The sequence below is a fragment of the Suricata suricatta genome, chromosome 7, assembly GCF_006229205.1.
Source record: "Suricata suricatta isolate VVHF042 chromosome 7, meerkat_22Aug2017_6uvM2_HiC, whole genome shotgun sequence".
Lineage (NCBI taxonomy): Eukaryota > Metazoa > Chordata > Mammalia > Carnivora > Herpestidae > Suricata > Suricata suricatta.
In genome coordinates, this window is record NC_043706.1 from 102481067 (window position 1) to 102505246 (window position 24180).

Below are 24180 nucleotides of genomic sequence, written 5' to 3' on the forward strand. Positions count from 1 at the left end.
AGACTCCCGAATTCTGGACATTACATGCCCAGATCACGGTTTCCCCTAAGACCACCAGGGAGTCTGAGTCTCGTATGCAAAAGCAACGTTTATTCAGGCTTAATCTCAGTCTCCCAGATCTCACCAACGCAGTGGATCTGTGCTGAGAGCCCGATCATCAGTCGAGGGGGGCTTTTATTACAGTTGGGGCGAGGGATGGGGGAAAGGGTGGGGTGAGGGGCAGGGATTACAAGATGATTGGGCGGCACAGAGGCAGGGTGGGCATGGCGGGGGTGATTGGCTAATTTAAAACTAAGCGGGCTCACTAAAATAGCGGGAATAACAGGTGCCTTATGACTGGCTCGGGCTAGTGTGGTATCCGCTTGGGCCATAGGTGGGTTGTTTTTCTTTCTGTTGCTGCTGAGTCACACCTGGGGAAACAGAAACTTAGGCCTTCTAGTTTGTGAGGCTTATTTGAAGCCTGTCATGGAGTTAGTTTGGTCCTTCAATTGAAATGGTGGACACCTGGGTGGCTGGGCGGTTTAGTGTCTGACTTCATTTCAGGTCATGATCTCACAGTTCATGAGTTTGAGCCCTGAGTTGGGCTCTGTGCTGACAGTAGGGGGGCCCACTTAGGATCCTCTGTCCCCCTCCCTCTCTCTGTCCTTTCTTCACTTGCTCTCTCTCTCTCTCCAAAATGAATAAACATTTTACAAAATGGTTAAAATGGTAAATTTGATGTATATTTTGCCACTCTTAAAAAGTGCTATTTCAACATTATAATTTCATCAGATTTTATAGACAAAATACTTCCTAGTCAGAGAGCATGAAGTGGCCCAAGTTCTAATGGCCTGCCATGTGGAGATGGAAACCTTGTCATGAAAATGCAAGTGCTTCCCACAGGCAGCAGGGACCCGTCTGAGGTGGGCAGAATGCTGTTTTCTAATTAGCATATTAATTAATTGCATATAATTAGGTGCACAGAAGTTCGAAGATTGCTATTTTTGGATATTCTAAGCGTCATCCTTTCTATGCCCTCACTTAAGGCGGGTTCTCACGGATGGCTTAGTTATCAAGTGCAGGCTGGGAATAAGAGGCGTGGCTTCTGCTTCCGGTGAGTCCGTTCAGACCTCCCATTTCAGTGAATGTGACATTTTAACTGGACCCATCCACTCCTGAGATTTGGTTGGGACATTTATATTTTAAAAGCAAATTAATCCTCCTGGATAAGCATAAAAGTGTTCTTGAAGTTCTGATGTTTGAATGATATTAATAGTAAAATCATCTCATGAAACTGGGATGAATTATTTTCTACTATTCAGAGAAGGGTGGCTTAGTGTAAAGATGGGGAAAGCGGTTTTGATGCGCCCTTTGCAAGAAGGACTGTGCCTGTGGAGCTGTAATGTTCTCTGCTCTCGCCCTCACCCTGTGATCCTCTGAGTTTCTTCTGTTTCTGTGTTTGATTCTCTGCCTGGGGCTCTTTCCTCTCTCTCATACAGGCCCCGTGCGATGACAGTCATACATTGCATCTGTCTAGCATTCTTTCCTAACCATTTATTCCTTGAGACAACCCAGTAAGGTAGAAGGTGGTTAATTTTACAGATTTTACAAATGAGACACAAAAAGGAAAAGTGAAACACAGCGAGGCATGGACGAGCCAGCTGTGATACCCACGTCTTGTGTCTCTGGCCTATGCTGGTTCCACAGTCAGACATCTGGCCGTCCTGCCAGAAGGATGAAGGAGACAGGGCCACAGCACCACCAAGCATCTGGTTCCAGGGACTTTGACAACCAGCAGGCGTGGTGCTAAGTGCAATTCATCATTAAGTCTCCCTGAAGATGCTCCCAGGAGCTCCCACCCTAGCTGGTGAGTAGCCCTCATCCGTTCATCCCTCCATCCATCCAGAATGGAAGGGGTTGTAGAAGGTGCTCAGTTGAGGGAGGTCAAGAGGCACATATGCCCTCTGGATTCTGGAAAATACAGTGCTGAGAAACTTGTAAAGTCAAAATTGTCGGGGCACCTGGGTGGCTCAGTCAGTTAAGCATCTGACTTCAGCTTGGGTCATGATTTCATGGTTCGTGGGTTCGAGCCCCGTATCAGGTGCTGTGCTGACAGCTCGGAGCCAGGAATCTGCTTTGGATTCTTTGTCTCCCTGTCTGCCATTCCCCTGCTCTCTCAATATCTCTCTCTCAAAAAAAAAAAAGTCGAATTGTCAACCACACTCAGCCACATTTAGTTCAGATAGCTGGGGAACTATCACAATTAAATTATTTCTCAAAAGATAAATTCACTTTTCATACTGAATTATTATCTGGTTAATTCTAGCTACACAGATACTGGATTTAGGCAACAACCTAAAAACATGCTTCCATTTCCCCTCCCTCAAAGGATTGATTTAGTTACATAAAAATGCAAAAGATTAGGGCGCTTGGGTGGCTCAGTCAGTTAAGCATCAGACTTCAGCTCAGGTCATGATCTCACGGTTTATGAGTTTGAGACCTGCATCGGGCTCTGTGCTGATAGCTCTGAGCCTGGAGCTTGCCTTGGATTCTGTGTCTCCCGTTCTTTCTGCCCCTCCCCTGCTCACATTCTGTCTCTGACTCTCAAAAGTAAATAAACATTTAAAAAAATTTTTAATGCAAAAGATTAGCAACATCCCCATAATATTATGATTAATCAATATCTGCTATGCTAGGTCATCATAACTTAAGAACTGAATCAGCTTCCTGAATCAAGTCTGTATTTTCCCCTTCTTACTACATTAAAAAAAAAAAAAGGAATCTTGGTCTGAGAAGCCTGAAAAGAAAATTCCAATCTGCACCAAACATTCTAGCTTTTATTCTTCCTTGCTGTTTGCGATCACCCAGAGAGGAAACGTTTTGTAAGGAAAATCCCACCCAGAAAAATCCCACTCAGGTCACAATTGACATTCTCTTTCTTAAGATGTCCAGCTGTGACAAGCAAAAGCCAGTTCAAAGATCCATCTTTGGGGCACCCCCTGGTGGCTGAGAAGAGTCAAGAACTCAGTGTCCTGACCCAGAAGGCCAGTGATCTTTGAGGCTTTCTAAATAGCCATCACCAAATTTTCCATTCAACATTGAAAATGCATTCAGATCAGGAAAGCAGGAGGGAGTGGAAAGAATTTGGAATCACAAGACTTGGATTTGAGTCCGAGCTCTGTCATTTACTGTGCAAACCTGAGTCTGGCTGGTCAGTCTCTGCAGAGCTGAGGTTGAGTCTGGAATTTCTCATTGGCGATAAGAAGCAATGTCAAAACTAGAGGGGTATATGATTCCATTTATCTGATGTGTCCAGAAAAGGCAACTTTATGGAGATAGAAAATAGACTGGTGGCTGCCTGGGGTTGGGGATGGGAATGGGGATTAACTATAAATGGTCCTGAAGGATCTTCCTGGGGTGATGAAAATGTTCTAAACTGGATTACACAAAACTTGTACAACTTGGCAAATTTACTAAAAATCATTGCAGTGTGCATTTAACATGGGTGGATTTTATGGTATGCAAGTTATATCTCAATAAAGTTGTTTTTCAAAAAAGCAACTGAACAGAAAAACAGAGCGAATAACCTGTGTAAATCCGGATCAGAACCAGGAAGTCTGTCAAGGTAGGGGTGAGCAAGAAAAATGCCTAAGATGGGTGCTGCTGTATAGAACTTTATTTTGTCCACTTTGAATGGTCCATAGCTCATGCCCAGGAAGGTTACCTGAGGTTAGCATGCAAGCGGTGGAAAGCACACTGCCTCCTTTTTTTTTTTAAATTTTAAATGTTTTTTATTTATTTTTGAGAGACAGAGAGAGACAACGCGAGCAGGGGAGGGTCAGTGAGAGAGGGAGACACAGAATCCGAAGCAGGCTCCAGGCTCTGAGCTGTCAGCACAGAGCCTGACGCGGGGCTTGACCCCACGAAGCGTGAGATCATGACCTGAGCCGAAGTCCAACGCTCAACCGCCGGAGCCACCCAGGCGCCCCGCATGCTGCCTCCTATTGTAGTCTGGAGGCAGGGTTTCCACCGACTCTAATAGATGTTCTGAGGGCATTTCTGGTGGAGGGAAGACGATTAAAGCAGCCACCTCGATGCAGCTGCATCAAAATGTTTTTGGAATGTAAAAACTGTATTTTCTTCATAATGTTTCACAGTATGAGGTAATGCAGGTAGTTGGGGAATCATATGACACTAAGGAGTGGGTTAGACAGAGCATGTATTTTTTTTAAAACATTATTTACTAGAAAATTTGAAAGAGTGAGAGTTTATAAAAGTATAGGAAGTAGGCATCTGAGTGGCTCAGTTAAGTGTTAAGTGTCCGACTTTGGCTTAGGTCATGATTTCACAGTTTGTGGATTCGAGCCCTGCATCAGGCTCTGTGCTGACAGCTCAGAGCCTGGAGCCCACTTCAGATTCTCTTTCTCTCTCTCTCTCTCTCAAGAATAAATAAACATTAAAAAAAATTTTTTTTTAAGTACAGAAAGCAAATTTAGGAGAAAATCTCTGTAGAGTTGGCTAGAAAGAAACTTTGTAGGAATAACACCCAAACTAGAAACTCTAAATAGATGATAGATGGATTTGGTTAGAAGTCAGGTAGTCAAGGAAAGAAAGAAACAAAGAGAAAAAGGGAGAAAGAGAAAGAGAAGGAAAGACACACATGATATAGTAGGAAATAACATTTTATCATACATACCAAATAGGTTTACTATCTTTAATATAACAGACACAAACCAGAGAAAAGTGGGCAAAGGATGGATATAGATCATTCAAAAAAGGAAAAATAAATGAAAGATATGATGTCAACATTTCAAACAGTTCCCCAGCCTCCTTAGCTTAGAGCCTTGACCTATTGGGTAAATATTTTATGCTTCCCTAAACCAGAAGTATTTGTCTTCCAGTTTCCTTTACCTCATGGCTTTTCCAGATTTTGGCCACATGTTGTGGTCATGTTCAGGGAGTAAGGAAACTGTGGCTGGAAGCCATTGCTCCTGAGAACAAAGTGTTTTGCTTTGCCAACACAGTCTCAGGAAATAGTGAGTTGGTTATCAACTGTGGCAGAGACCACAAGTTGTCCTCCTCAACCTTCCCTTCTTCATTTAGTAAATACAAAACCCAAGCTTTTGCTGGCACACTTGCTCATAGTATATAAGCAGAATCAAAGTTCCAGGTCGGCTCCTTAAAGGAAACACTTTCTCTTCCCCTAGTCAGGATGTGGGGCCAGCATATGCAGTGGTGATCAGCCATCTGTGAATACGCAGACCAGGAGGACACCTGCGGATGAAGGGGCTCCAAAGAGAAGAAGTCTTTGGTCCCTGTCACATTGAGCCTCCTAGCATCCCTTGAATTCTCACACTGGGACCATTGTGTGGGAGAGAAATGAACTTCTTTCTTGTTTATGCCATTGACTATTGGGAAGGGGGCGTGCAAAAACCAGTCATTGTTTTTATATTATACTTTTATAGCTTCATTATAGTGTTTATTATATCAATGTAATTCTTTTTTACTTCTCAGTCTCCTTCTCTAGACAATTTTTTTCTTTCTCAACTACTAGCAAAAGGGAGGCATTCCATAAGTGTTTGTCAAATATATGAACAATGGAATGCTGGGGAAACTCTGCAGAAAAGGGAAGCTGGAAAACTGAACACAAAGTTTGCTTTCACGATTTCTGGAACTGAAGATTCCCCAGGTCTCTTTAGCCCATCAGTTGGGGTCCGTCAGTAATGTATGGAGACAGAACTTCCGAATGTCTAAGTACTCATAGCCTCCCCTTACCTGACCCCTAGAGGAAACTGGTGGCTCAGGATTCTGCACCGCTACACCCCATCCTCATCCAAACTTGCACCTATATTTCAGATCAGAGCAATTCGTGTAAGGAGCCCACTGAAAGGAAGGCTGAGAATGGAAAGCAGGGATCAGGAGGCTAGAGTGAGTAAACTACAGGGTGGACCGCATGGAAGCCCTGGAAGAAGGAAAATGGAGGTTTTTAATGAGACGAGGTTATAAACTGTATTTTCTTTTTGGATGTCTCTTGAGAGCTACAAGATCAGAACTAATTTGTTCCTGATTGCAGGTGTGTGCCTGCTGAAGGTGACTCCACAGAAAAAGATCGGGCTGAGGACACTGGGGTTTTGTTTCCTGACAACAGTTTCCACCAACTCAAGTCTCATGGGATTTAAACCACCGATTCATGAAGGGCTTCGGTGCCTTCCTCAATTCACAAATTCTTTCTAAGAGTTCTAGATGTTGTCTCTTGTAGCCATGAATCCCAGCCCTCATTGTGATGCCGGTCGGTCATAGGAAGGCACAGGAGGCAGCCTGAACCCTCCATCTCTGCCGCTGGTACCCCAGGGGGAGCCATGTCCCCGCCCACAGCATGGTCTTCTTATGCTCTGAACATCTTCTATCCTGATCTCCTGGTCCCTCAGTTTGCCCAAGGAACTGGTACCTGAGGTGCAGGTCCTCATCGTCTTAATTTTTCTCCCAGATATATACACAAAAATTAAAAAGAAAAGTTCTTCCTTTCTATTTCAGCTGAACAACCATCATGCAATTCATACTGTTATTCTATTCCGCAGTTCAAAACACAAGTCAGAGTGAAGCTGGCTCAGACTGGGACCTGGCATTAGTCTAATTAAACTGACCTGCAGCACAATGAGCCAGCCTGAGGGCCTCGGCAGCACTTCAGTTGCAGCTGAAAATAGCTGGCGGGTTAACACACCGGAGCTGCGGTGTGGCAGCGGTAGAAACAACCCCAACACCGCTGGGTCTGTCCCAGTCCTCTGGCCGGGACGTCAGGGGTGTGCACACATTTTTAAAAGGGTTGACAAACTCACTTTTGTAATTCTGCATTCTGGTGAACTCACAGTGTGAAGACAGCTCAAGCTGTCTGAGCTTTGTGAAGCATTATTAGTTTGTGCAAATGAACCAGAAACCTAAAGCCAGGGTATTGAATTCTGAATATTCAGGAAATCAAGTCGCTGACAAACAAGACTACTGACTTGCAAGATCAACTTTGTTCTTGATATTTGACAAATATAGTTTTACTTCAGTTATTTAAGATACAGCTTCTTGCGGTTGGTAAGGAAACAATCTGCTGTGAATGTGCAAAGCAGTGACATTTGGGTAACGTGGGACCTTAGGGCAGCGACCATATGGCTCATTTCTGTGACGAGCGAGATCCCTGCAAGCCTGTGTGTGAAGCAATACAGGCGCTCCTGGAATTTGTTTTATCAAAGGAGACTTAAGGAATATTACCGAGTGTGTATCCATATTTATTAGTAGAATTCCGGAGTGGATAAGACCATAAACTGAATCATTTATTCAGTATTCTGTGTGAGGTATTGTGCTGAGTACTGATACTAAAATATTTAAGTAAATATATTTGCTCAATAAAAAACCATGACAGGTCCTGAAGAAAGAACAGAATATTTGAAACAACTGCCCTAATGTTTACTTAACTTATGTATAGGACATAATTCCTGTAGCTATTTGCAGCTCCCAGCACTGCAAAATCTATGCAAAAAAATGCAAAACCACACACACACACACACACACACACACACACACACACACACACCAGTGCTTGATGGGAACGGAGAAGGAAACTAGGTTTCCCTCTCTAAGTGATATAATCTCTAGCCTTTTAGATATTTGAAAGCTAATTTAAGCTCTGAAAATAAGCGAAGACTCATCTATTAAGTGTTCTTTGGGATGCCCCAGGGCAACTGTAGATCCCAAATATAATCACTGAAATGTCAGCATTTCGGTTCTCCTTCTCTGCAGGGATACAGAGAACTCCATTGTCCATTCTCGGGCAGCTCTTGCTGGCAGACTCCCTGTGAAATCACAGAGGCCAATTCTCCTTCCTTGGGAATGGGCGTGCTGGGGGAGGAGGACTTGCTTTAAAGTTCCTCTAAAGTAAAGGGATTTTTTTTTAAAAATAGAAGACTGAAATTTATTTCCCATATACACGAGTCATGTCTGATAACTGAGAAAATGCGATTTACATAAAATGTTAAAGATTAAAAGTACATAGTATTTGTATTTTAATACAATAACAGGACCCCAGGATTCTAATAAGAAAGTTTGATTCCAAGTTTGCATTCTAGTGATTTGCTCAGCTACCAAGAACTATGGTGGAGGTAATCTTTGGGAGTATATTTCCCAAGAGTCAAATATTAGTGGATTTCATATGCATGTTTTGCATCCGTAGTTTGGATGTAGATTTTGCCCCTTAGTTCAGCTCGCACAGCTCGCGCCCACTGAGAGGAGGATGGGCTGGTCTCAGGCCGGAGAGAGAGGTTAGGACCCCTGAATCTGGGGTGGACGCTCACTGGGTTTGCACTGCTAGGCTTGCGACAGGCAGGGGGAGGGCTACCAACACCCCATTTCATGGCACAAGCCAAGCCCCTCTTCCGTGCTGAAAACCTACCCTTAAGGGGGTCCTCTAGGATAACATCTCGAGATGATTGAGAAAAACTGAGTTCTGGGCAACTGGAAAGAAGGTGCATGGAATGAAAGGACGTATTGTCTCTCCTTTGTGTGTGTGCGCGCGGGTGTGTGCATGGGTGTGTGCGCGGGTGTGTGGTGTGCATGGGCACGGGTGTGTGCGTGGGTGTGTGGTGTACAAGTGCGTGGGTGTTGAGTGTGCTGTGGAAGGGAGTGGGAGTCATATGGGTACATTGCCAACTTTTCTTGGAACTTGAGAAAAATTCAATTAGATTTCACCCTCACAGGATGCAACAATAAAAATGAAAAATTTCAGGTAGATTATATATAAATATGTATGTTTATATAAATATATATATTATATATATTTAGGAATATCAGCAGCACTTTGTGACTGATTGGATTTGGAAAGCAAGGGAGAAGGAAGACTTATAACCAGATTTTGGGCTTTGCCAACTATGGGGCATGTGTTAGAAGCAGAGACAGGAAACATTGCCTGAATCACCTACTCCCTTACCCCACTGACACCTGGCTACTCTGTCATTAAACTCTCAGATAAGACGGTCCCTGAATTCCTTAGCATGACAATTACTTCTTTTTGTCACTGACTGAACCAAAACTTGGATACAGATTCCTGTGCGGTCTGACACCGGAGCAGAACTGTCCTTCCAAACAAGAGGGCAAGGTCCTCGAGATGGTTCTGCCTTTAGGACTCTAAGGGCATACTCCATGGTGGATCTGAAACACTAGAAGCTCTTTGGTGGTTTGTGCTCTGAGTTCTCAAGTCATTGGGAGAACCATATCTGCCTCACAATGGCACATTAATAAGAAGATTGAACCAGATAAATCTCAGGATTCCAAAACCTTCCAAGTGGCCTCTAAAAGAATTCTTTTCCCCGAACCATTTTAAATCTCATAAAGCCCAAAGAAAGTTAGAAAGGAACAAAGCTGCTTCTTTCTTTCTTTTTCCTTAGATAAACAAAACAAAACAAAACAACCCTAATGCATTTTCTTTCAATGGGCTAAAATTCCATTTGACGCTGATTGGAAATTGCATGAGGAAAAACATCACTGTAGGCTCTTCAGTGGCAACAGGGGCAGGAGGTGCCTTGTTCCATTCAGCACAGCCAAGGTGCTACGATGCGCACATGGTGGCTTCCAAGCCAGCACATAATGGAGTCTTTCCCTATAGCACCAGGCAACTACGGGAGCTACGTTATTTAAGATTCCATGTGAGGTTATCAATTCTATTGATGAAGTAAGTAAATAAATATTTTAAGACATCTCACCTAATCACAGTGTCTTTTGGCTTCTGCCTTTGGCTGTGCCTTACTTGTTGGAGGTGGGGAACAATTCCCTGTGGTGTTTCTATATGTCTTGTGACAGCTCCTGTTCCAGACTGTCTTTTCAAGGATATTTATATACAAAAAGAGTCTTGAAAGATAGAGACTGGGTCAGTCTCTGGGACAGAGGACAGATATGTTTCCTGACAAGGATAATAAAGATAATGTCTCTCTGAGAGAAAGGTTGGGTACGTTTACTAATGATACTGGCAGGCTGGATCCAAAGACCCAGAAGAGATCCGGCAGAACCAGCCAAGAGGGTCCTTGGCCTCCTGCAAGATAGAAATCAAACATGAGCCAGCAGCAAGTGGGAGCAGAGTTTACTGAAGATAGAGAGCAGATACAGATGGAGCATCTGGGAGACTTGGAAAGGAAAGCAGCATGAGTCTTGTCTTTGTTTATGATCTGGAGATTTTTATTGGAGGATTATGGTCTGGTGCATGGTCTTAGGCATCCAAGAACCAGTTAGAATAGAGACAAGGGCCCAAGGGTTATTCCTTGGAGCTAGGGGGTCTTGGCTCTGAGATGTCTAGTGCTGGTGGTCTGGAATATGCATATAATAGCTCTGTCTGGTCATTCTCACCTGGACCTTCCTTACACGTTATCTAAAGAAATCATTAACTCTTTGTCCCTTATAGAAGACATACACTGTTTGCATTCTGAGGCATGTGTAAAGTGGGGTGGGGTGCAGGTCCTAGCAAGAATCAAAGTAGGAAAAGGAGCAAAAGGCAGATGTTTATGGAGTCCTTCAGTTTCCCTGTCTCACTAGCAACACACTATAAGATTTGGGGTTTCCTAAAAGCATAGTTCCTCAGCTATGGCATAAACCCACTGTGTGCACAGCATCCACCTGGGCCCATCTGTGCATCACCCCCATGGGACTTGGGGTTCAGGGGAACCTATGAGGACCTGGAGTTCATGCTGTCTGTGTAAGGACGCAGGTCTGAATCAAACTGACTCCATAACAGGCTTCAAGTTTCCCCTCTGACCTTAGAGGCCTAGGTGTCAGCTTCTCAGAATCATTAGACAATAGAAGGGCACACATTGCCCAAGGCAGGAGGGACCACCCTTGTAACACCCAATCAGAAAAGGCCAGCTAACACCTCTAACATTTCTAAGGGCAGGCCTAAAGATAGAAGCTATAGATAATCACCTATTGCTCCTATTGCTTGAGGCTAGTCACGCCCTGCGTGATGGTCCTGGGCCTACTCTGTAGTTGGTCAATACTCTAAATGTTGTGATTGGCTCCCACCAAAAGTATCAATGTATGGTTAAAGTTACTGCCAGTATTGATAGGGGATGGTGATTGGGTCACGGTACCTATGTCACAATTTCCTGTAACTCGCCCTTCCCAAACCCTTAAAGGCCCTACCCCACCTTTGTTCGGGGCTCTCCACATGGATCCACTGCGTTGGTGAAGGCTGTGAGCCCGAGTTTATAAGCCTGTAATAATAAAGTCCTTTGCTTTTGCATGTGTGACTCGGTCTCCCTGGTGGTGTCTGGTTTTGGGGCACGATATTAAAAATCTGGGCGTAACACCTGCTGTGCTGTAATAAAGTCCTTTGTCTCTGACGAGGAGTTTCGTGTCTTCTTCTGGCTTTAGTAAAGCTGTGATTGGCTGATTTGTTAGCTTGAAAGCAGAGTAAAATTTCCAAACACTTCACAATTTCTAACATTATTTTGCTTCTCATCTCTTGGGTCATCATTTGACTTGAAGTTAAGGGAAAGGATGGTGAAGGTGTGGTAAGGACAACAAAGGCAAATTAAGTGGCTGACATGAGTTTGATGTTGCTCTCTCCGGATTCCTGCTAGTTTCCTCATTATCCCTACTTCTTCCTTGGCCCCATCAAAGTGAGCATTAGGCCAGTGCATTATTTGGCACACAGTTACTATTATTTCACTAATCATTTCACTGGGTACTAAATGCCTCTCTATAGCAACTGCTCTTCAATACCTGATCTTTGATTCTTTTTTAAAATTGTTTGTTTGTTTATTGAGAGAGGCAGAGTGTAGACAAGGGAGGGGCAGAGACAGAGGGAGACACAGAATCTCAAACAGGCTCGAGGCTCTGAACTGTCAGCACAGAGCCTGACCTAGGGCTCGAACTCACAAACCGTGAGATCACAAGCCGACCTTAACTGACTGAGCCACTTTGTTTCTTTCCACAGTTTTGGAATTATCCCTGACAAGAGACTGAGAAGGGTTAAGAAACTTGTCTGATCTCACAGAGCCTAGAGATAGAGGCAGGGTTCCTACCTGTATTTATGTGATAGCAAACTCCTGTTCCTCCCATCACAACCCCTGCTAGCTCAGTTGTGCAAATGAAGTTTCAGAGCAAAGCAAGAAACATTTTAGCAGGGATGTTGACCAATCTGCTTAATTTCCTCTCCTCAGATGACTCCCATTACTCTATTTCCTGATTTGCTGTCCTATTTTATTTGATTCCTACTGTTGCCAACCCACAGCAGCTCCTCAGCCCTTATCCCATTAACATCTCTTCTTGAATGTACAGAGATATTAATAGTATTTTTCAGAGCTGATTAGAAATCTGTGTGTAAAGAAATGGGCTAAGAAGGATTAAGTCATGCATGATCTAAGACAATAATGACAGGAAGTATAAGCTGAGCTGACCCTTGACAGCAATGAGAAAGTAATCCATGACCTCAGCTTCCAGTCTGTGGGATTTAATACGCATCCACCGGAAACCTGAGTTGGGAGCTCACGTCTCCAAGTCTTCTCCATAGGGGCTCATTTGAGGGATGGCTGCCATCCAGCCCTGTATTTCCAGGAAATGAGACTTCCATTCCTTGTGGTGTTAATTTTAAAGGAAAGGCATTTCGATGATCCTTGTAAGGAGACAAGCCTTTGAAAGAAAGCTGACTGAAAGAATGGAAAAATCTACAACTGACTTCCACTTCAGCTGCCTGGCACCTCTGCCACATATAACACTGGCTGTGAAATTCCCTGTGGTGTATGAGTAGGTGGTGGGGCATCCACTAAAGGAGCCACCAACACATACATTGTCAAGTCCTTTTATTTTCCCAGAATTCACCAAGTTCCTCAGCTCTGGGGATGTCCTGGGGTTGGAGGATTTGAAAACAAAAGTGTGTTTGCCAAGTTCACTATCAACCACCCATTGCAATACTACTGTATTTTCCCAGCAGATTTTTTATTTGTGGCTGCTTTCAGAGTCATTCCAAGGTAAACACACTTTAAAATGTATCAGGGTTCAAGGGTTTACTGTTAATTTAAGCCGTGGTCAGAGCTGGTGAAAGTTACACAGTATGCCGTTTAGAGAGACAGAAATACAAAAGGACCAATGTACTATCGAGAGACCACTATGCTATAATTCTTAGAAGAGGACTAGGGAGAGCCTTCCAACAGGTAGAGAATGACAAGTATGGCACATGGGAATTGCAAGATTGATCCAAATCTCTGAGGTTAATCAAGAAGACCAGGCAAGGGCAAGAAATTGGAAGAGCCGTCTCGCTCTTTGGATGTTTCTTCTTACTCAACTGTTTCCATTCTATTCAGGCCACGAAGCACGGCCTCTAGAACAGTGCGGGAGTGTCATAGAGACGTGGGGAGACCACAGGAGGGGAGCAGGCCTGGCCAGGAGGGCGCACCCAGGGCAGGTTTCTAAAAGGAAAGAAGAGAAAATCAAGAACGAGTGCAGATTTAAACCTTTTTAAAACAGACCTTGGCCACTTCTACATATAGTCAAAGCAACGACAGTTTGCGGCCGTGTCAGCCCAGCCAGCTGCTCGCATATTTGGGGGTTGGTGTGAATCATTATTACTGCACATCCCATTCTGACTGGCTTTGCAGAGCCATCCCGTGGTTTGATCAGCAGAACAAGAGAGTCTCTCATTATTCAAAAACATCAAGGGTGTGTGTGTGTGTGTATGTGCGCACACACATACATGTAGAAATGAGAAATCCAGATTTGGCCTTCAATATTCTTTTACTTTAGCTTGTGGAACAAGGTTTATTCTTATTTATGTTTTTAATTTGCATTCTTAGTTTTGATTTTGTGTGAAAAATGTGGCACAGCTTTTAAAGCAATAGTATGCTATAGATGAGGTATAGGGTGTCATGAAAGTTGGGGTATGTGACCCCCGTATGACTCTGTGTATTTCCTTCTAATATATGTATCTCTGTCCACATGTTTCTGGGCCTGGGAACATCTTTCTCTGCTTTTCTTTCTGTATTACTTCTCCTTTAAACAATCTGTCTCTACATCTCTCCTCTGTTTTTGCCATTTCCCCTACACTTTCCTCTCCTTTTCTTCCCGTTCATTTATTCTAAGGTGGATTATATGTCAGCCACTGTATTATATTGTCTCCAAATATGGTAAAATTCTTCCTTCCCCCAACTCTGAATCTGGAAGTTTTTCATGCAGGCACTTCAGTTGATTTTATTTTAAAAACTCAGTGACATTTGAGGACAAAAGAGAAATTGTTCTTGACCATTTCCCCTACCGGTGATGGAGTTTTCTAGGGAAATACACAATGTCAATCCTATGTTAGTCTACACAGAATGTTGATCCCCTTCTGGCTAGTAAGAAATAAATTGGGCAGCACCTGGGTGGCTCAGTCAGTTAAGTGTCCGAGTTCAGCTCAGGTCATGATCTCATGGTTCGTCGGTTCAAGCCCTGCATTGGGCTCTGTGCTGACCGCTCAGAGCCTGGAGCCTGTTTCAGAACCTGTGTCTCCCTCTCTCTCTCTCTGCCTCTTCCCCACTTGCACTCTGTCCCTCTCTCAAAAATAAATAAACATTAAAAAAAAAAAAAAAAGAAAGTTGGTAAAGGGAGAACTAGACCTCTCTGGTGTAGACAGAAATGAGACAACAATTTCTGTAAAAACGAAACATTTAATTACACTGCTTTTAAACTTTTAAAAACCTTTTCAAACAGAAAACACATGACTGTAAAGCATGGACCAGGAAATGAAAATGTGACAAACTGGTCAACGTTGGAGTTGTTTTCAAATCTATATTAAGGCTTTCACTCTTGAAACCATTCAGACTTGTGTCTGGGACACTTGCTAATTTATTTCTTAGAAAACAGACATCTAAAGGGGCCTCTGCTGGGGCGCCTGGGTGGCTTAGTCAGTTAAGCCTCCGACTTTGGCCCAGATCATGATCTCACGTTTGTGGGTTTGAGCCCTGCGTCGGGCTCTGTGCTGACAGCTCAGAGCCTGGAGTTTGTTTCTGATTCTGTGTCTCCCTCTCTCTCTGCCCCTGCCTGCTCATGCTCTGTCTCTCTCTGTCTCAAAAATAAATAAAATATTTTAAAAAATCAAAAATAAATAAATAAAGGGGCCTCTGCTATGAGTACTTCCAGAATCCTGAACACAATGAAGGCTCCAGAACCACCTTGCAGGTAGTTGGTACATGTGGGTTAAAATTCATTCGAGGAAAAACAAATACGCTGGAAATTACTTTTCCCCTGGAATATGACGCTATTGCACTTCTAAGAATTCTCAATTGTCTCCAACTACTAGAAGGCCTCATGTTTCACACCAGTAGTTCCATTGTAGTGGGAAACTCAGAAGACATGAGGAAGGACAGTACTCATTATTAATGAAAGACCTGTGCCCTCTGAGGAAACACAGTGCACTTAGTGCTCAGCTTACCTCATCTTTCTGTCAATAAATCCATGCTCCCTAATTGTTTATGGCATCCCTTGGTAGGCTCACTGAAGAGGATGACAGCTCATTAACAAACATACTTTGGCCTTGATTAAGCTGCCCTTTCCTGTCTATGTTACTACTTCAATATCAATGAAGACTGTTCTGGCTTTATTTTACTCCCATTATAAAAGTGAATTCCAGATTAATTTGTTTAAAACATGAACCAATTAAGCTTCGCTTAACTAATGAAATGTGCATATTTCATATTTTGAATAAGGAGAGTAGTTAACTTAAAAGATTTATTTCTATTTTGCCTCTTCCTTCTGCTCCTTCTTAAGTGATGGTCAATGAGGGTATCATCTGCTCGGGCTGCTGTAAAGAAATACCACAGATTTAATGGCTTAAACAATAGAACTTTATTTTCTTGGGAGTTCTGAAGGCTAGATGTTCAAGATCAAGGTGTTGGCAGGGCGGGTGTCTTCTGAGGTCTGTCTCCTTGACTGATAGATGGTCATCTCTCCCTGCATCTTCATACCAGCTTCTCTCTGTACATGTCTGTGTCAAAAGTTCCTCCTTTAAAGACGTGTGTGTGTGTGTGTGTGTGTGTGTGTGTGTGTGTGTTTATTTTTGAGAAAAAAAAAAGAGCATGAGCAAAGGAGGGGCAGAGAGAAAACAATCTGAAGCAGGTTCCAGGTGCCCAGCTGTCAGCACAGAGCCCCACCCAGGGCTTCAACCCATAAACTGTGAGATCATGACCTGAGCAGAAGTCAGACGCTTAACCAACTCAGCCACCCAGGTGCCCTAAAATTTCCTCCTTTTCTAAGGACAATGGTCAGACTGGGTTAGGGCCCACCCAAATGGACTCATTTTAGCATAATCACACCTTTAAAGGCCCTTTCTCCAAATATAATCATCTTCTGAGGCATAGAGGTAGGGATTCTACATATGAATTTGAAGGGAACACAGTTCAGCTCATAATAATGAAGAGGTGGCATTTCCAAGGAGAGGTAGAGGAGTGTGTGGATGAGGGCACCCCTTCTGGAGCGGACCATCTGGGCCCAGACCTTAGCTTTCCTACCTGCCACGCATAGGACCTTGGGCAAGTCAAGTAAGTTATCTGCCCTTCGGTTGCTCCATTTATAAAATGACTAAATAATCATGCCTACCTCAGAGGGCTTTTATAAAGATTAAGTAAGTGCTTTATACATTGAAAGCTCTTTGTAAATTGTTTGTATAATTATTTCAAACTTTTTCCTTAAAATGTCTGAAAAGTGATTATACATTTTCCTCTTTGGGGAAATGAATGCTGTGTCAATATACTATAAAAATGTGATGAACATTTTGATCCCCATGGTCAGTGAATTGAGATGATTTTTTAAAATTTATTTTATAATCATAATTTTCTTTTTATATTCAAAACTTATTCAAAACCCTTACATTAGGGCATGAAATAGATTTGGGCTGTATATCACAGATTTCAGTCAAGACTAAATCCTGCCCTCCTCTTTTCCCCTGTTCTGTATCTTCTCCCTCATTGAACCAAAGGCAGGTTGCAAATGTGTGCCTAGATATACCTGAGTAAACCCAGTCCAAGATCAGGTGTTCTAAATTCAGATATATGCATTCATTTTCACAACAAGACTCTAATTCTGGACCAATATCCTTTACTCCTATACACCAGTATGTTCTGTAGAACATCTGATGAGCATGTGGGCTGGTTCTATGAAAATATCATGGTGTCCAGCCCCTCTGGGCCCTCTGTACCCCCGAACATTTTTCATTATCTCTGGTCCACACTGTCTTCTGTTCTTCTAGGCAGCTATTCCCAACTCTTACTTCACATCAGTCCTGTAGCCACAAAAACTTTCTTATTCTTCACCAGGAATACGGTGACTCTAGCAACATCGAACTGTGTAATTGCATACATCCTGTGTTGAATCTCTCTTCTGGGCCTTTGCTTCTGCACAAGGGACTGTCTTCTTTTCTCCCAAGCTCCTCCACCTTTGTCTGACTTCCTTTTACTCTTCTTTGAGAACTTGGCTCAAATATGGCATCCTTAGGGGTGTCTGGATGGCTCAGTTGGTTGAGCGTCTGACTCTTGATTTTGGTTCAGGTCATAATCCCAAGGTCATGGGATCAGGCCCCATGTTGGGCTCCATGCTAAAGTGTGGAGACTGCTGAAGATTTTATCTCTCTTTCCCTCTGCCCCTTTCCCCAGCTTGCGTGCATGCACACATGCACGCTCTCTCTCAAAAGAAAAAAATACATATAGTGAAAATATTATATATATATATACATATATATATGTATATATATATATATATATATATATATATATGGCATATATGGCATCCTCTTCACCAAAGCCTTCTTTATTTGGCATTCCCACCAGTCCTCATCTGGTCTGTATGCCCCCTTGGTGCTTCCACCATGCCCTGTGCACATACCATTATATGTTGATGAATCTGTCTCTCCCAATAGACTAAATTCCTTGTGGTCAGCAAAGCTGTGTGTTCATTACTGATTCTCACTGTCTAGTATAGTAGATGCCCTCAAGGTGTCCTATCTTTCTTCCATTTCATGGACTGTATTGAAATCATTTGTATACAGAACTCCTAAGAGATAGAGGTCAGACTCTTATTTGTTTTTCCTCTTGGGTCAATTTGGGGTCTTCGCTGCATGAACAAAACCTATCTGTGTTGATTTAAGCACACAAGAATTTTGCTGAAAGGGATTGGGTAGTTCACTGAACCAGTAGGAAGATCAGAGGGTTGAGCTTGAAATAATAGGTGTGAAAAGCAGCCATGGCCACATTCAAAGCCATACCGCCAACTGCTTTCCCACTGGCACTGCCAACTGTTGCTGGAAACTAGAGGATGTTACAGTATCTGCCATAGCCCTCCCCCTTGGTGGATTATCCTCTCTCCCTACTTCCTTCCTATTTCCTCTGAGGCCTCTTTGCACACTAAGATGCAAGCATCTGATTGGCTAAGCCTCAGGTGAATGGCTGATGTGTTCAGCCTGTTTAGAGCAGGTGGGGGAATGCCTCAAATAAGGAAGGTGGATCAGATAATGGTGGCCAGAAAAATGACAATATCTATTATAGATCCCTCAAGCTTAGCACAACCTGGCAAATAGCTAAGTGCTAAGTAAAGGCAGATAAAATGTAAAGTATAAATGAATCTCTTATTTATTTCTAGAAATCCACATTGCCAAGGGGAATCTTGACCTGGCCCTACAATTTATATTTTTAAGGAGGAAGAGACAGGAGGGAAAGAATGGGAGAAAATAAGTAACATGTGCTAAGTGCCACGATGCAGTTACCTTAGATAAGTCCCTACTGGTGATATGATCCTCGTCACAATGTAATGTGCAAAAGGCAGGGACCAACCATATTTGCATTATCTTTTGTCAGATCTATAGGGCCTAACACAATGTTTGGCACACAGTAGGTCTTTGATAAATATTTGTTGGTGCTGAACAATCCTATAAAGGAGATACTCTGCAGATTTGTTGATGTTCAGATTAAGTACTCTAGCAGTCACAAAACTACTGTACGGCAGCTCTGTCTGGCACCCAATCTCATGTTCTTTTCAGCATCATACCTGTGTGGATGCTAAATATGGATCAGCCAATATGCAGGCTACTGGGAGGAGTGACATCAGCAACATGGCAGCATAAGATGTCCCTCACTTTTGTCTCCTTTGACATCTGAAGTTTGGCAACCATTCACAACTCTGCTTCTGTGGGAGTTGTGGGGCCCGGCACCAAACACCAAGGGACCTGGGAACGTCCCACCTACCTGTGGTTTGGGCAAAAGGCAGACAGACTCCAGGATGGGCTGTGCAACTGTCAGCAGCTTGGAAACTGGCTCTAACTCCTTTCAACCGGCCGTAGTCTGGGAGTCCCTGGAAAATGCTGAGTTGGGCAGATAACCCCCAGACAAGAGAGACTATGTAGAATCCCAAGTGCTTGGAGGAGAAGTTCCAGCACTCCGTTGGAGCAAAAACAAAACAGAGTTTGGATGCATTTGAGTGGGTAGAGGAACTTTGCCCACATTATCCTTCCCCCTAAGACAGCACAGCCTAGAGAAAGAGGAGGCCAAGTATCCTTCCCTTGGGAGAGAGGGAGACCAGTGAGTGAGCCCCTGGGAGAGGGTGGGGGCAGCTGGCACAATAAGTGAAAGGAATTAAGAGGTATAAACTTCCAGTTATAAAATGAGTAAGTCATGGAGATGTAATGCTGAGCACAGGGAATATAGTCAATAATATTGTAATAATTTTGGTGACAGATGGTAGGTAGACCTACTATGGGGATCATTTCAAATGTAATAAAGGAAGAAAAAGCTGATTTAAAAAAATGGGCAGTGGAACAGAATAGAGATTTTTCCAAAGGAGACACACTAATGGCCAACAGGTATGTGAGGAGATGCTCAAAATTACTAATCATCAGGGAAATGCAAATCAAAACCATCATGAGATAATCATCTCACACCTGTTAGAATGGCTGTTATCAAAAAGACAGGAACTAAACGCTGGCGAGGATGTAGAGAAAAGGGAGCCCTTGTGCCCTACTGGCAGGAATGCAAACTGGTGCAGCCACGATGGACAACAGGACGGAGGTTCTTCAAGAAATTATAAATAGAACTCGGTCTGATGCAGCAGTTCCACCTGAGTATACCCCGGAGGAAATGAAAGCAGGATCTTGGAGAAATACCTGCATTCTTCCTTGCAGCAGTATTCACAGTTGCCGAGATACAGAAACAACCAAAGTGTCCATCGACGGATGAACAGACAAAGATGTCAGATGTTATACAGATAATGGAATGCTATTTGGCCATGGGAAAGAAGGACATCCTGCCATTTGTGACAACATGGATGGACCTTGAGGGCATCAATGCTAAGTGAGATAAGCCACATAGAGAAAGACAAATATTGTAATGCTATTACTTATATGTGGAATCTAAAACATCTGAACTGGTAGAAATAGAGGGTTGAATGGTGGTTTCCAGGGGCTGGGGGGAGGGGTGAATTGGAAAGATGTCAATCAAAAGGCACAAACTTGCAGTTAGAAGAGATCTAAAGCACAGCATGATGATTATAGTTAATAACACTGTATTACACACTTGAAAGTTTCTATGAGACTAGATTTTAATTGTTCTCACTGTAAAAAAGAAAGGATAATTATGTGACATGATGGAGGTGTTACCTAGAGTTACAGTGGTAACTTTAACTGCAATATATAAATTATCAAACCAACATGCTATAGATTTCATACTTATACAACATTATATGTCAATTACATCTCAATAAAAATATGCAGGCTATTGCTTGTGTGAGGTTCTGGGAATTTTTTAAAGCTTTTGATTAGCAATATTTTTCTGAGGATCTTGAGGAATTGGAGTCTGACTGCTTGCCCTCCACCTCCCCCAAAATGACATTATTATAAGGCCTATTCTTTCAGATTATAGGCCTTTATGAAATGGACTCTGATCTCATGGCTTACAGGGTTTCAAAGCTCAGTTACACCCTGGTCCTTTAGGTAGGCATTTTCGGTGTCTTCAGAAGACAGAGCAGGCTTTCTGTAATGACCAAATGGCAAGCCTCCTGAGTCACCCTCGCCATCCTCCTCAGGGGCCCGTGTGGCTGCTGGAAGTGCCCCATGAGACTGGTTTGGGAAGAAATGTTTTCATCATGAGAGCTGAATGCAAGCAAGCCTCCAGCGTTTGCAGGACAGTTTACACATCCCGGCCTTCTCCGTTCCTCTATCAGAGGTGCTTCGTGCCCCCTAGTGGTGTAAGCGGCAGAAGGGACAGGCTGACCTAAATTCCCCACCACCAGGCTATTCACTTGTGAGAGCGATCATTGTCCGAGGCAAGTAAGTGCAGGAAACGAGCAACCCGCCTCCGGACAGTTGTCCGGAGCCCAGCAATTGAAAACCTTTTAATGAGGAAAATTTCTCCATGGAAAAAAATATTTGCACACATTTGATGAAAATAAAAAGGCAACCCTTGGCAGGGCTACACCTTACCCTCCACACGTGGACGGTGCCTGGAGCTCAACATGCTGTGAAGGGGCTGGCTTGGTGTGCGTGGGACGGCCACCTGGCAGTGTTCCCAAGTTTCGGAGGTGCTGAACCAAGGCAAAGACACTGAGGATTCCCCTGTTTGGACCACAGAGCGGCTGCCGAGGTCTGCTTGTAGGGGAGAGGAGACCCGCCTGCAGCCCAGCACCCTTGCCACAGCTCAGCGACCACCAGGAAAGGGCCGTGCCATGCTTTTCTTTCCGGAAGTGCACAATGACCAAATGGAGGATGACTTTTGCTTTGCCCTGATACAGTTGCATTTCTTGTGGGAGCTGCCCTGATGCAGTTGACAGAGCACTGGCTTTGGAACCGAACAGTTCCTCCCTCCTCCTCCAGACTCCACTGGTGAGCTGCGTGCTCTGGAAAAATTAACTGCGTCCTTCTGACTGTGTTCCCATCTATAAACAGGGTTAATGAAACCTTTCTCACAGAATTCCTGTGAGAACTAAATAAATGATCTATCACATATATAAAATGTCTAACATGATGCTTAAGTAGGTCTGCTCGATACCTGGTGGTTCCATCATCTTCCCATACCTTTTCTTAAAAAATTTTTTAATGTTTTAATATTTTTGAGAAAGAAAGAGATAGAGCATGAGCAAGGCAGGGGCAGAGAGAGAGAGAGAGAGAGAGAGACATGGAATCTGAAGCAGGCTCCAGGCTCCAGCTCTTAACAAAGAGCCTGATGCAGGGCTTGAACCCATGAACTATGAGATCATGCCCTGAGCCACAGTCAGCTGCTTAACTGACTGAGCAGCGCAGGGGCCCCTCCTCCTCCCATATCTTCACCATCCTATGCTCTTCTCAGATCTCTCTGTGCTTGATGGGATCCCATCAACATCCCTGCAGGCTGCATCGAGGGCTCCTTCTCCAGAGAGAGGCAAGACAGCCAGACTCAGTTCACCTGCTTCTGAAGTTTCTCAGGCCTTTTTTTTTTTATTAATGCCAGTAGAGTTAACACACAGCTTTATATTAGTTTCAGGTGCACAATATCGTGATTCAACAATTCCGTACAATACTCAGTGCTCATTATGATAAGTGTACCTTCATCAGGTCTAAATTTGTATTAGGCAGGCTTGTTTTTATTTTGTTTTGTTTTGAAATGACAATGGAGATCGGAGGCTTGGGACTTCTGTCATCTAGCCTGGGTAGGATGCTGGGAGCCATTTCTGAGGTAAGGCAGGTTTGCAAGGCCTCCCACTGTCAGGTAACGACTGGCCTGGCGTCTACACCCACTCAGCCCCACTCAATTTCTGCTTGAGCACTGACCCACAAGGCTCCTGACTGACTGATATCAGGAGTGACTTGCCTTCTTGTGATAAAAATATGTGAATTGTACATTATGAAAAAACTTGTTATGGAAGTTTCTTCTTTTGTGATTATAGGAGCAAATGTTATATTTCCTGAGAAAACCTGTTTTTCCTCCCCTTGGAAAACAGGCTATTGACCCCTGCTCACAAAGACCTAACTCTAGCCTTTGCCATGCTAAAAACTTTGCCTTGTATTTGAATGCTAAAAATCCCCTCCTATCCTGTATGATAAACATCTAGTCACCTACTTCAGTCTCTATTGGTAAAGATTATGCAGGAGTCTTCTACCAATCTATGTTCTGGGAAATTTTTACATGCCAAAGAATTTATCATCAGAAATCATTGTCTAAGGCAATTGTCATTTCTGTTTTGTACTTCATATATTTTTTCAATAAATAAAGCTGACCTTCAGGTCAGAGCAGAGATGCCTGCCTGGTGAGCAGAAAGAAAGCCGAGGCTCTCTCACTCCTTTTGGCCGACATCGTCCATCCTTCAGGGAGCCCCGGACCTGCTGGAGCTGGACTCCGGCAGTAGGACACAAACAATCTAAATTTTTCTGTGGTGAATATGAGTTGCCTTTAATGCACTGAGATTCTTATCTGACCCAAAGACTCCCAAGTTCCCCTTGCTGGCTAAAAAGAAGTTAGAATTCGTTGTGGGTGCAAAAAGGGTAGGGTATGGTGACAGCAGGCCCTGCAGTGAGGCGGGGACTTAGCAGAGTCAGTGCCTGGCTGCTCCGGCCACATGCTCTTCCAGCATCCCATGCAAAAAACACCAGCTAGCCCATACCCAGAAGGTTCTCTCCATGTACTGCCACCACCCTCAGTGCTGCCCCAGGATCCCGATAGGTCCACAGGGACAGAACACAGGGGAGGTGGCAGACTGCTGCCTGGGACACTTTCCCTCTGCATCAAGGCTTTCTGTTCCACTTTTGGCCCTGGAAGTCTATATCCATCTGTACTGGGGGAGCAGGGCCAGGGCAATTTTCTAGGATCAACAGAGAAATCTTGAAAACGGTTTCTCACAACTATGTAAGCTAACAACCACTAGTGTGGTTAGTACAGTGACAAGTACTACCTGTAGCCCTTAGATCTGATGATGCAATCAATTAAGAAAAGATTTTTAAACAATTAAAAATTGACTTTTTAAATAAAATACATACTTTTTTTGGTCAGGTACTTCCCCTAAGTTGTACCTAACTCCCTCCAAGTCTCCTGGCTCTAAGGTGAAGGTATACAGTCAAGACTAGTGAACAAACACTGAGGGGAAAAAAAGAGAGGCAGAAATATGGAAATGCAGATTAAATGGTCATTTGTCTCTCAAATGTCTTATATATGTTTCATTCAGTAAGTATTTATTCAACATCTGCTATGTGTCAGG

General features: G+C 43.5%; 1 long non-coding RNA gene across 2 annotated transcripts in view; it reads left to right on the top strand.

Moving 5' to 3' along the window:
* Positions 1-1043: 1043 nt before the first annotated feature.
* LOC115295636 overlaps positions 1044-24180 on the top strand; it is a 33080-nt gene continuing 9943 nt past the window's right edge. The window contains exons 1-2 of one of the 2 annotated variants that reach the window (XR_003910506.1): positions 1044-1093; positions 1687-1846. This is a non-coding gene — a long non-coding RNA (uncharacterized LOC115295636). Of the gene's footprint in view, positions 1094-1605; positions 1847-24180 lie in introns of those variants that run through there. The other variant, XR_003910505.1, reaches the window with a different exon arrangement.